Below are 12,532 nucleotides of genomic sequence, written 5' to 3' on the forward strand. Positions count from 1 at the left end.
GAATTTCAGAAACATAATAATTACTTATGTCACGAACGGCAACCGCATGGGTGTCCCAGTAAACAATTATTGACCACCTATTTTAGCATTATGATAATCAACATTCCCAATGTTTCCCCATTTCGTGACTGGAATAAATAGAATTTGGATGTCATGATTTGATACTGAATTATATAACATAATTTTGATTTTTTTTACCCCGTATTTCAACGTAACGTTACAATTATTATAATGTTGACTTCACACGCACTATGACGTAAACAATTAGGTAAATACGTTGTTGATACTATTGGCTGGTGATATTATTGTTGATCGATTAACTATTCCACTTTCTATCGAAAGATAGCTATCCGAATATCCATCTATCTACCGAAAGATTTAGATATCTAGGTTAATTATTCCACTTTCGGTAGAAAGTGTAATGTTTTAGAGTCTAATCTGTAAATATAAAATAGAGGTGGCCTAATTTCAATAGGACACCACTTAAAATAATTACTTACCCGAAATAATAAATAGAATAGAATAATTTACCTACATATCTGAAATTAGTTATATAGTTAGTATATCTGAAAACCGACAGAGGGATTGCGTCCTCTAACATGATGGACTAATGTTATGGGCGATAGGCTGATCCCTTATCACCATAAGGTTCATCATATCCATCTTAGGACTTCGTATCAACAGTGGCTGCAAGTTGTCTTTGATTACTTGTGGCTCTGCCCACCCCATTTGGGATTACGGGCGTGAGTTTATGTATGTATGTATGTATCTGAAATTAGTTAGCCTCTTTTTTATATTTACAGACATAACTCTAAAACATTATAACATCTACAGCTTGAATAAGAAGGGCTGTGAGACAGCGAGCGAGCCGCACCCCCTCCACGCGCCGCGCCGCTCTCCTCCTAACTTCTTAGCACCACTAAAGTTCTTACTTTAGTCTTAAAAGGCCGTATGCTGCTCTCTATGTGAGTTCTGGGTCTTCCCAGAGGAGGTAAGATCATGCCCGATAGGAATTGGTGCGGGGCGGAGAGTTACTGTATACGTGCGTAGTATTATTATTCTATACTCTAGATAACTACTATTTCTAGTTCAGTAAACTGCAAAAAAAACTCAAATAAACAAACAAATCAAATCTTCAAGTTAGGTAAGCGGACCCTGTGAACGGGATAACGCTAGGGAGATGATGATGATGAGTAAACTGCAAAGAGGAGAACATAAAATACTTCATACATAGATTGACCTTTTAAGTTGATACCTACATCATCATCATCATCAGCCCATTAACGTCCCCACTGCTGGGGCACGGGCCTTCCCTATGGATGGATAGGGAGATCGGGCCTTAAACCATCACGCGCGCCCAGTGCGGATTGATGGTTATTAACGACTGCTAATGCAGCCGGGACCAACGGCTTAACGTGCCTTCCGAAGCACGGAGGAGCTCGAGATGAAAACTTTTTTTTTGTGGTCACCCATCCAATGACCGGCCTTTGCGAAAGTTGCTTTACTTCAACAATCGCAGACCGAGCGCGTTAACCGCTGCGCCACCGAGCTCCTCTATTATTATATTGATACCTACATAGTAGAACTTTAATATGTTTTCTCCTTGTCAGCACTTCATTCGCGTATTTTACACATGATGTTCTCTTTAATCACCAAGACTTTGATGCGTAGGTGTACACGCATACATGAGCCGAGATATTTGTTGACTCTCGCCGCGGAATCTAAAATTATGTCTCGCATGTGTAGATATACGTAGGTCCCATCCCCTTTGTAGCAAGCAACCTACAATTAATTAGAAATACCTCTGCGGGAAATCTTGCCGTGTTCGTTAAGTAAGGACTGCGTTCCATTATGAATTACTTCGGTTAACCTACTTTAGTTTTTCCATGAAAAAAACCTCTCGTGAGAGCGTAATTATGTAATAAAAAGGTGTGGAGACGGCGGGCAGCTTTGCGGTCAGCGTTTAGTGACATAAACTGAGAAGTGTTGGGATTAATACAGCTCCAATGGAGTATTCGTCACTAGAGATTTACTTTTTTATAAGTCAGTCATAACTTATAATTTTCATAGCTAATATAGATTATTACAATACAACAATTTTGTCCGGTCAAGTGGTTAATGCCACCTGCGTCAAATCTACAATAATTCACGTAAAAAAAAAACAATACAACAAAATATGGCTTAGCTACTTTGTCAATCCGACAGAAAGGAAAGTAAATTTAAAAAATAAATCAATATAAGTTTGTATTGGTGGACATTTCAAGCATTTTCCAGGTTGACGAAAGAACAAACGTTTTAACGTAACATTAAAGTCTTACCTTAATATCCCATTTAAACATTTCCGTAATAATCATAAATATTTTACACAAATTAACCCTGACTAACTGGCTTAGCTTACCTTCGCCGAAGGACGCTTGCGTAACATTTCTGCATTAAGTCTCTTTAAACTTTTGAAAAGGGTTTGTTTAAAGGTAGGTAGAGTAGGCCGTATTAAATTCATGGTAGGTACTTTGTTCGTTTCTAAAGTCTTTATACTTGCAATCCCTATGTATTTTCTGTAATAGGGAAGTCATCGCGTCTCATATAGCAATATTTTAAACAGGAATTGTCTTCATTATCACGCGTGAATGTCATAATCTTCTACAGATTAATTTAAACAGGTCTTTAAGGTTTTTTAGATGTTTTGCTTCAATGTGGCGTTTTAACTATACAAATATTAAACTTTGATAAAACATTACAATACAATTACGTTACTTAGTAATAAAAAGTTATGTAGTCACTAGGGTTTATAAACATTAACCAAAGGTTTGCTATTTATTTTCTTTTTGATTTATCGTAAATTTGCCTCAAATAGCACTCACTATTTACCCGGAAAATAGAAAAAAGTGAATAGGTACCACACACCACCATCATCACAGTAAATAGAAGTAAAAAAATTAAATCTCTAAAACGAAGTAACGAAACTGAAGTTAGGCTCTTTCCAAAGAAGCCACGTTCCAGAGTTTTAGCACCAGTAATCTCAGCTGAGACAAAAGGAGAGTCCACTAAACTTCACAGAGATCAACTTCCACTGAAGCCTGAGCACCGGGCTTTACAGCTGAAACTGCTTGAACTACGTTTAAGTGTCATAATTCCAGATAGTTTGCAGTCTGTAAAGTGTAGGTAATATTGGAAGTTTTACGAGTATCCGTAAAAAGATGAGAAAATTAAAAGCAGTCTACAAGGTATACAAAACTGAAAGATGCAATGAGCATAAGTACGGGTGTTTCTATGTAATAGATAGATAAAATACTCCATACAACAAAACTACTACTACTTCTTTTAATACCTACTGAAATGGGATTAAGTAAAAAAAGAGGTACTCGTTCTGTTTATAACCCCTAGCACCTCGTTAAAACTGACTGAGTAACTATCATGATGGAATATTATTTGTGCTATGGAGTGATCATCCGTCACCATACGGTTAATTATGTCCATACTAAGATGGATGGAGTAATTAGAAGGCGAATTTTGGTACAAAGCTTTAGAGCTGAATACTTGCATGTGGCTCTGCGAATCCCAGTAGGTTTATGTAGTACGAGCTTTCCGCCCCTATCTTATTCCGCATGGATTTCGGCTGCACGTTTCACGTTTCTTAGAAGATGATTTCTGGGATAAAAACTATCCTATCTTCTTTCCTAGGTCTGAAACTATCTTCATACTAAACATCTAAATTGATGCAGCGGTTTAGTGCGAAAAGGCAAGAACAGCGGGACAAAGTTACTTTCGCATTTATAACTTTATTATAATTATATAGAGTCTTACGAACAACTAAAACAAAACAAAAGCGAAATAGACACACTTGGATAACCCCCGAAAAAACACATCTTAGTACGGGGTTTATTTTGTTACATCTGTGAGTTAAGGTCCATTAGAGGCGACACGAGCCACCGCGTCTCCATTACGGGCTAGTTCCATTGGCCTCATGCGGACGAGCACTTAAGCAAAATGAATCCTTGCGGTCCACACGCCCTTTCGGATGTTGAATACAAAATCCGACACTTGCGGGGGACGTTGACACTTTTGAAGATCCATACCAATTGTATGGTGACTGAATAAAATAAAAATTCATGACTTTAAGGAAGAATGATGTTTGTTGTACACTACAGCTACAGCCTCTGGATAAAAGATCGTCTAGTCTTATTAAATTTAGATGTAGTCCTGATAGCTGTTACTGTGAGCAAAGCATAAGCTCACGGGTACATCCCAATTAGGGTAGTCAAAGATACATCCATCGCAAGATGAACTAATTATCCATACCTCACTAAGCTTTCTGTTAGACCAACGTGATAGATGCTGAGCCGTATCGCAGTCAATTACTGTCAGCCAGGGTTGTTGGGGTTGGTAATCCACCTCACAACGCACACGATAGAAGAAGACTAAAAATAAAAATATTTAAATATGAATTAAAAAAAAAACAAAAATAAATTATGTGTGTGTGTATGTATGTTTATTATTAATAATAAATAATAATGGTGAATATGAATAAGTAGACTGTCAGCTATCAACTAAATGCTTAACTTGAATTGTAATACATCATTTCACTGGGTACAAAAAATATACTAACATAATATTCAGGTTTATGATAATTTTGATATGAATGATGTTGATAAGGATAAATGCGGATGCATATTTTACCCCGACGCAGGTACGAAACTTCATACATATCTCCAATAATCGAAAAGAAGTATTAGTATGAGCCATCATTATCTCCCTAGCATTATCCCGTCTCCACGGGGTCCGCGTACCTAACCCGAAGATTTGACAGGTCTGGTTTTTTACAAAAGCAACTGCCTGTCTGTCCTTATAACCCGCCAAGAAAAATTATCTCGATATAGGCTAGGTCACATACTTTCGAAATGCATTTCTCGGGAATGTGGGTTTCCTCACGATGTTGTCCTTCACCTCTGGGTACGTGTTAATCATTTGGACCAAAACCGTACTTTAATTATCAAAACCAAACATCATGAACCAAACATTAATTTGAAAACAATTTCGAAAAGTTTAGTTTTAGGCTTATACGAGGATTCGAATCAGAGACCTCAAAGTGAGAATCAAGCGCAAACAAACTGGGCTACCACGGCTCTAAGTAAATATTAGAACGAGTAAGCGATAAAATTAACCAATATATATTACTTAATCTTCTTGGTAAGAAATGACGAATTTATGAGACAAGTGACGCGCGAATACCACTTCTAGGTTATAAAATGGCAAATTCCTTCTTCTTGCCAGAAGAATCACGGTTGAACACACTGAATGTTCCGACTACCACACAAGTGCTGTGTTCGTTCCTTTGTTTAGTTCGAGATCCTTAACCACGACGTCGACACCCACTTGTATTCTTGAAATTTATTAAATACGTTTGATACACTTCAAAAGATGCAAGGTATCTATCGTAACTTACAGGGTTGTAAGATACGATAGATAAGGTTGTAAGGTGCGTAAGCTTGCTTAGTATAGCGTCCCGGTACGGAACACAAAAAAAAATATATAACGCCCCAGTAATCAGAGACTCGACCACTTTCAGTCTGTCTGTTCTGACAATTCAATTTGGCAAGACGACTTTACACGACATCAGACGACATTGTAAAGTTTTACACCTAAACTTTTTTAGAAATTGGTTTGCATATTTCACCATCTCACCTCACCGAGACGCCAAGGGCAAACAATTTATATTGAAATAGCTTCGTTGCCAAAGCGGCGCCAAGTGACCTGTCTTACATTTCCAATATGAATTGTTGGCGACTGTCACCAGAGACAGCGTGGCTATGGCGGGCGTCTCAGTGACTTACGGCCCTTACCCGTAAGAATACCTAATCACGCTAGGATAAATAAATTAGGATTAGGTCACCCTAATATACAGGGTGTTAGTGACATCGCAACGAATACTAAGAGGGATGATTCAGACCATGATTCTGAGTTGATATCACACTTTTGCGACGGAAAATTCTACTTGACATTAACTCAGAATCATGGTCTGAATCATCCTTCAAAGTTTTCGTTACGATTTCAATAACACCCTGTATAATAGGCAAAAATAAAACAATGGAAACAGGTTTCCGAACCTTAAACATGGATGCCTTCTCCAGCCCTGGAACCGTAGCCATAATACCGATTCTGGTTTTAACCAAGGCCTAGAGTAAAAAGTTTTCATTTTCACTAACAACGGGTTTTGTCTATAGGTAACATAATTATACATAATTAATTATATATATCCTTATAAAAAAACAGCCACAACACCCCAATCAATCAACCCGCGAATACCCTTCTATATAAATACGTCTATAAACAGCATAAATACAGTCATAGTAAATCATTTTCCAAGCCAGAATACCAACGAATACAAGGTACCCTTAATTCCTAAGTAATTACTAGAATTAAAGCGATACCTACCGGATTCCATGACCAGCTAAAAGCTCTTTATGTTAAGTAGATAAAATAGAAAGTATTCCCACAAAGCATTTTAACCTCTGCAAAAAATGCACTTTCTATTTGAAATACAGTGCTTTGAGCGAGATGACTTTGCTACGGCTAGCTACGGGCTACGGCGTAGCACAATGCTACGGACTTTTTATGCAAAACAAGCAGATATGAAACTGATAATATACAAAGTGATTGCTTACTGAATAAATGCTATTTTATTCTCCATTTTATACTTTTTCAATGTCATATACATACAAAGTCAATTTAACCTTCGTCGACAGGCTGCCTAAAGAGCTAAATGAATTAAAATATCCCATCATTCATAATTAAGTACGTAGGATTTGCGATTCAATTTGCGAAGGCCTACACTCGGGACTTGGATGTATTATGCGTACTGTTATAATTACTTCATTACAAAACATATTAGCATGTGCGATGTATAAATTATCCTAAATATGAGATTACGCGTACGCTGGGTATAAAGTAATCGAAATGTTGGTAAAGACCAAAGTTTTTTTTTTTTGACGTGACGTATTGTGGTTTTGCCGCTGTTGGTATTAACTACTTGACCGGAAAACAAAGACTAGAATGAAGGTTTTGTGTGTAATTTATTATAATATGACATTATCTGTGGATTGACACACACATAACCTCACGCTTATGATCCATAGTGGGGTGGGCAGAACACTACTTGCAACCAGTTTTAATAAAAATTCTTACGACGGATAATTATCAATCGTCATATATCCTCTATTTACAGGTTGCTTGGAAGAGATTGCGACTTAGCAAATAAGCAAAGCAGCCGCTTTGTATTCGTTATTTATCTTTTGTTTTTGTATCTATGTATAACTAGGTGTGCAGTAAAGTACGTATTTGTTATGTTTCAGTAGTCCTTATCAGGTTTAGCGCGTTCTACATGCTTTATTAGTCGAGCATAGACAATACTACCACTTTTCGTCGCCATAAACTGAAAACTTAGTAAGAGCCAAAAATCAAAAATCGGAATCATTTAATCAACGTAATTATCATGGATAGGGATGGTATGCGATATCGAGGCAGACCACCAGCCCGTTAGTCGGATGACATTGTGAAGTATGCCAGAAAGCAATGGATGAGACTTGCACAGGACCGGAAGGGATGGCGTGAAAGAGAGGAGGCCTATACCCAGCAGTGGGTGGATACAGGCTGATTTGATAGAGAGAATTATCGTGGATAAACTTGATGAAGGTCAATTTAACATTTTTGAATCTACGTCATTTCGCAAGGTGTTATGGCTGATGAGAAGAAATGATAAGGAACTGCAACAGCAACACATCTTCATCAACTTTTAACAAAAATCACCTTCTGATGTGACTTCCGTCATTAGTTGAGCGTTAGGCTCACGATCTGGAGGTCCTGAGTTCGAATCCCGGTCTTCTCTCGTCTCACGTGTGGGTTGTGAGGTGGATTACCAACCTCATCAACCACCAGGTTTACTATTGAGCCGCCGACAACAGTAAGTAGTAACCAGGACCAACGGCTTAACGTGCCTTCCGAAGCACGGATCATCTTACTTTCGGACAATCAGGTGATCAGCCTGTAATGTCCTAACCAAACTAGGGATCACAAAGTATTTTTTGTCATATTTCCCCACCGGGATTCGAACCCGGGACCTCCGGATCGTGAGCCTAACTTTGACGCTCAACCACTGGAACACAGAGGCCGTTATTCCGGATCCACGTTTTTTACTCGAATTGAGATTAGAGCGTCTATTGCGTTGTATTGTTCCAAAAAGCTCTTACGAGGCTGCGTAATGTTTATACTTATTTATACATCAGTATACTCAAATAATATAATATAACATTCTATTCGTCCGTTATGTAAAAATTTACGATTCAAAGTGTAACTATGTTACCTACTGAATAAAGATATTTTTGAAATTGAATTGAATTAAGTAAGCTACAAGTGTCTTATTATTTTCATTAACATTGAAACAACCTTCAGCCCTCCATATTGCTCCAATGCCAAAGTTCAGGATTTTATATCCCATTAATTGGTAAACAAGTAATTACATTTGATTAGATATGTCTCGTGGTTAGTTAATTTGGCAGTTACTGAATACTAAAGGAAGAAAGCAGTACAAATAAATTACATGCATACATACATAACCTCACGCCTCTTTCCCACCGGGGTAATCAGTGACTATGGAATTCCATTTGCTTTGATCCTGACACACTTCCCTTGCTTCCTTCGCATTAATCAATCGTTTCATACAAGCACGTCGGTTCAGATTAGATCGTACTAAACCTTTTCTAAGGATGTTTCCAATTTGGTCAATGTTCCTTCTATGTTTTCCTCTGCCAGCCCTACCAGCAACCTTCGCTTTATATAGTACAAATATACAAATAAAATTATTTTAAGTCAAAAACATTCGAACACTGGGTGTATTCGTTGTTTTAAGTTTACGCGGTTATTATCATAATTAAAACACATAATATCAGGAGTCTCATAATTATTTCCGTGATTCAAACGAGGTAAGAACCCGTTATTATGTGTTTTCATTACTGGGTGTATTATTTATGTATCTGTCACTAACTATTCTGTTATGTACGTAGTCAGATCTCTACATGTCTGTACATTAGTTATTTTTCTTATTAAGCAACACAATTATACGTGCATACTCGACTGTAATTTAATCACCTTTGTCTTATTGTGAACCGCAGGACACGACTCGCTGTAGAGTCGTGTCTGGTTGAATTATGGAGTTGACAGCGACTCCCCGACCGGCGATTCCCGCTACGGCGAGTCTCTTCACGGTGAGTGGCTTCACGTCGCGTCTGTCATTTGTTTGTACAGTTCCAAACATAATTTAAATCACACTACATACAATATTTTTTCCAATCAAATAATTGCATTTTTGGTTTCATTTTCTTTTCATAATACTTTTAAGCCATTGGCCCCGGTTACTACTTACTGATGTAAGTAAGTAGTCGTTACATGAGCCACGCCAGGGGCCTTTGGCGGTTCAATAATAACCCTAACACCAGGGTTGATGAGATTAGTAATTCATCTCACAACCCACACGATAGAAGTAGATATTACTTTTGGAATCTTTCTAGTTTATTTTATAATTGCAGCATGGGAATAAATATGTGATACAAAGCTACTACCATTGAACTATACTTTTTATTCTAGCCCTACCTGGTTCCTGAGGCGCGGCGGCTCGTGGTCTTCCGTCTTCCCGTTTCTCCATCTCACTTTTCACATCACTGTTTTTACATTACATGGCAGTGCAGTATCTATTCAAACCACTTTTAAATAAAATGAGCGTTAAAGTTTCACTTATATCCCACTAAGTTTAAAAAAACACATATATATGTCAGTAAATTTTACATCCATATCAGGTAGGAAAAAAAATAAAAAAAACTAAAAAGACTTTAAAAAGCCACCGGAGATTTTAGTTATATTAAGATAAGGTTTTGTAAAATATAAAACGTGAACGGATTATATACTCTTACTGCTGGGCACTGCCGTCTCTTTAATTAACCGGAAGGGGTATGGAGCATACTCCACCATCCAACATGTTGCTCCACTACGTTTTCAGTTTCTACTATATATACACTTATACATATAAGTAAATAAGTAATAGAATGTTTTATTAGCGAAAAACGCTCAATACGATGAAGGTTAATTTTTATCTTGACAGGTTGTGAAATATCAGTTACTGATAACGTAAAAGCAAACGTATTTGTTTCCCATTGCAAAAAGTATAAGTATATAAAAAAAAATTTAAAGCATTAATCTTTACGAAGAATATGATTCACGTAAAACTTGAATTAAATAAGCTCGTTTTATTTACCAAATCCTAAAACAATATTTAAATAAAATGATATGTATTTACTAAAGCCGTCTTCTGTATTTACTTATATTTAAAGAAATTATATTAACTATTCACGCGAAATTAGTTTCGTTAACCGATGTTCAGTCAATCGAACGAGGTCACGAATAAGAATAAATTTTTTTCGCCTCAATTCAAGCCGTCGGGGCGCAAAAAAAGGGATCGCGCTGAAAGTAATTGGTCGAACGTGTTAATACTTTACGAGCCGACGCGACTACTTGACTGCAAATAGACCGACTATTGAACAGTTACAGCCCTAAGAAAAGAGACAAAGGAAACATTACTAATGAGAACAATAAAATAAATGGTCTTTCTTCCTCTTAACAAACAACATTCGTGACGACCAATAGCTGTGTGTCGGGCAGTCACGTACTTTGTTCGTTGAACTAGGCTAGCAACCAATAAAAAGAGACAGAAAGCCTACTAAAGGATCCTGGCTCCGAATTTTATAGCTACGCCGTAGCAACACGCTACGTGTACGTAGCGGCTACGAAACTAACTAAAATCAGATTCGGCTATATCGGTGCATACTAATACAAATCTAATAATACACAGTAAGTGAAATTTGAATAATTTATCTTTATTAATGTTATCTATAATATCAGTTCTATGATAGTAAAGCTTATCATCAACTTTGGGATAAAAATAATAGTGTTATCTATACGCTCAAGGTTGCGAGTTAAAAATACACGAAGTTTCATACAACACTGCTAGTTTAGTGTGTTTTTTACCCTTTGTTGATTCCCACAAAGCTTAACCTTACCTAACCTAACCCAATAAATATGTTTTAAATATAATAATTATGCTAGGTGCCTAATAAAACTATTTAGAATTTTTACCAACGTAATATACATAATATTATCATGTCACGTGGAATTTAAGCAAGAAGAATTTATAAATTTATTCATGTCTCAAAAAGGTTTTACGAGATCCACCAAGCCACCTGCTACGCTCAGCAGAATCGACCCAATTTGGCATTCGAATACATGAATGTATTCTTCACAAACACTTTACTGGGACGAACTAAAATGTCTAAAAGCGAACAGCAGTCAGTAGTCTTAGAACACGTCCTGATAAACTTAATAAGTACAAGGAAAGATGACACTGTATCATATTCATTAATGTTTAAAATCAATAAGTTAGTATTTAACTGTATAAACCATAAACACTTCAAAATTAAAATGGCATTATTAAAATCATAATTGTTAAGTTTAAAATTAATTATAGATAACGTAATAACATTTCACTAGTATTCAAAAACAAAACAAACTTCGTATTGAGCTTCCCCGTTTTCGCTTTATGCAATATTCAAAACTTTTTCCGATCGAGTTGAGTGGTTGGCGAATTTTTCTCAACACCGCTTACCGCATGTATGTGAAATATTTGTTTGAATTTTGGATTAAAAAGTTGGTTTTAAATCCTGTTAATGTGATTTTGTTACGTTTCTGAACGGTAGCAGGGGTGGGTATGAAGCCACGATCGCTTCCCGCGCGACGTCGACCGCGACTGCCCGCCGCCGTCGGATTCGCTCGCTTCACGCTCCTTTATACCGCACGCAGTGTGAAATCCCCGTTATGTAAGCAGCTTCAAACTACTATCGACTTGCCGCCGCCAACGCTATCAAACTTTCAGGAGCAACTCGAGACTTTACCATCAAGGTCTGATGGAATTACGGTGTAATGTACTAGTTGATCGTTTTGAAATGTATATCTCCAGATAATTACGTCACGTTGGTCTAGCAGAAAACTGAGGTGAAGCGTGGGTACTTAGTTCATCTCGCAATACCTCCGACTAGCCATACTGGGAACATACTGTGCGTGCGTGAGTGTTCATAAATTAGTCTCGATTCCTGTAGACACCTAATTTTATTTAAACTCATTTTCGGACATTTTCTTAGCTATCGAAAAGAAAGGGGGCGGGAGATTGACAACTGTTAATTTTAAAATGAATAAATAATCCCGGCGAATTATATAGGCATCTCGCTGACATGCAACCCGTTTCACGTGTGCTGTCAACTTAATTTTCTCCCGTTATTAGCCAATATAACATTTTGGGACGGCTTTTTAAATTTCTGCCTAAAATTGACGTGTGTTCCATAAATTTTATGCCAGTCGATTACCCGTCCCTTTCCTTTTCGGCGGATAAGAAAATAATAGGTATAACTTATAGGTAAATCACCTATTTGAAATTACG

General features: G+C 37.1%; 1 protein-coding gene across 1 annotated transcript in view; it reads right to left on the bottom strand.

Moving 5' to 3' along the window:
* Positions 1 to 11,828, bottom strand: part of LOC126380022 (GTPase-activating Rap/Ran-GAP domain-like protein 3) — a 314,259-nt gene extending 302,431 nt beyond the window's left edge. Inside the window, exons 1-2 of the mRNA XM_050029130.1 lie at positions 11,781 to 11,828; positions 9,643 to 9,793 (exon numbers count right to left, since the gene is read on the bottom strand). The gene's annotated coding sequence lies outside the window, so the exon portion shown is untranslated. The remainder of the gene's footprint in view (positions 1 to 9,642; positions 9,794 to 11,780) is intronic.
* Positions 11,829 to 12,532: the final 704 nt, after the last annotated feature.

Source organism: Pectinophora gossypiella, chromosome 3 (assembly GCF_024362695.1).
Source record: "Pectinophora gossypiella chromosome 3, ilPecGoss1.1, whole genome shotgun sequence".
Classification (NCBI taxonomy): domain Eukaryota; kingdom Metazoa; phylum Arthropoda; class Insecta; order Lepidoptera; family Gelechiidae; genus Pectinophora; species Pectinophora gossypiella.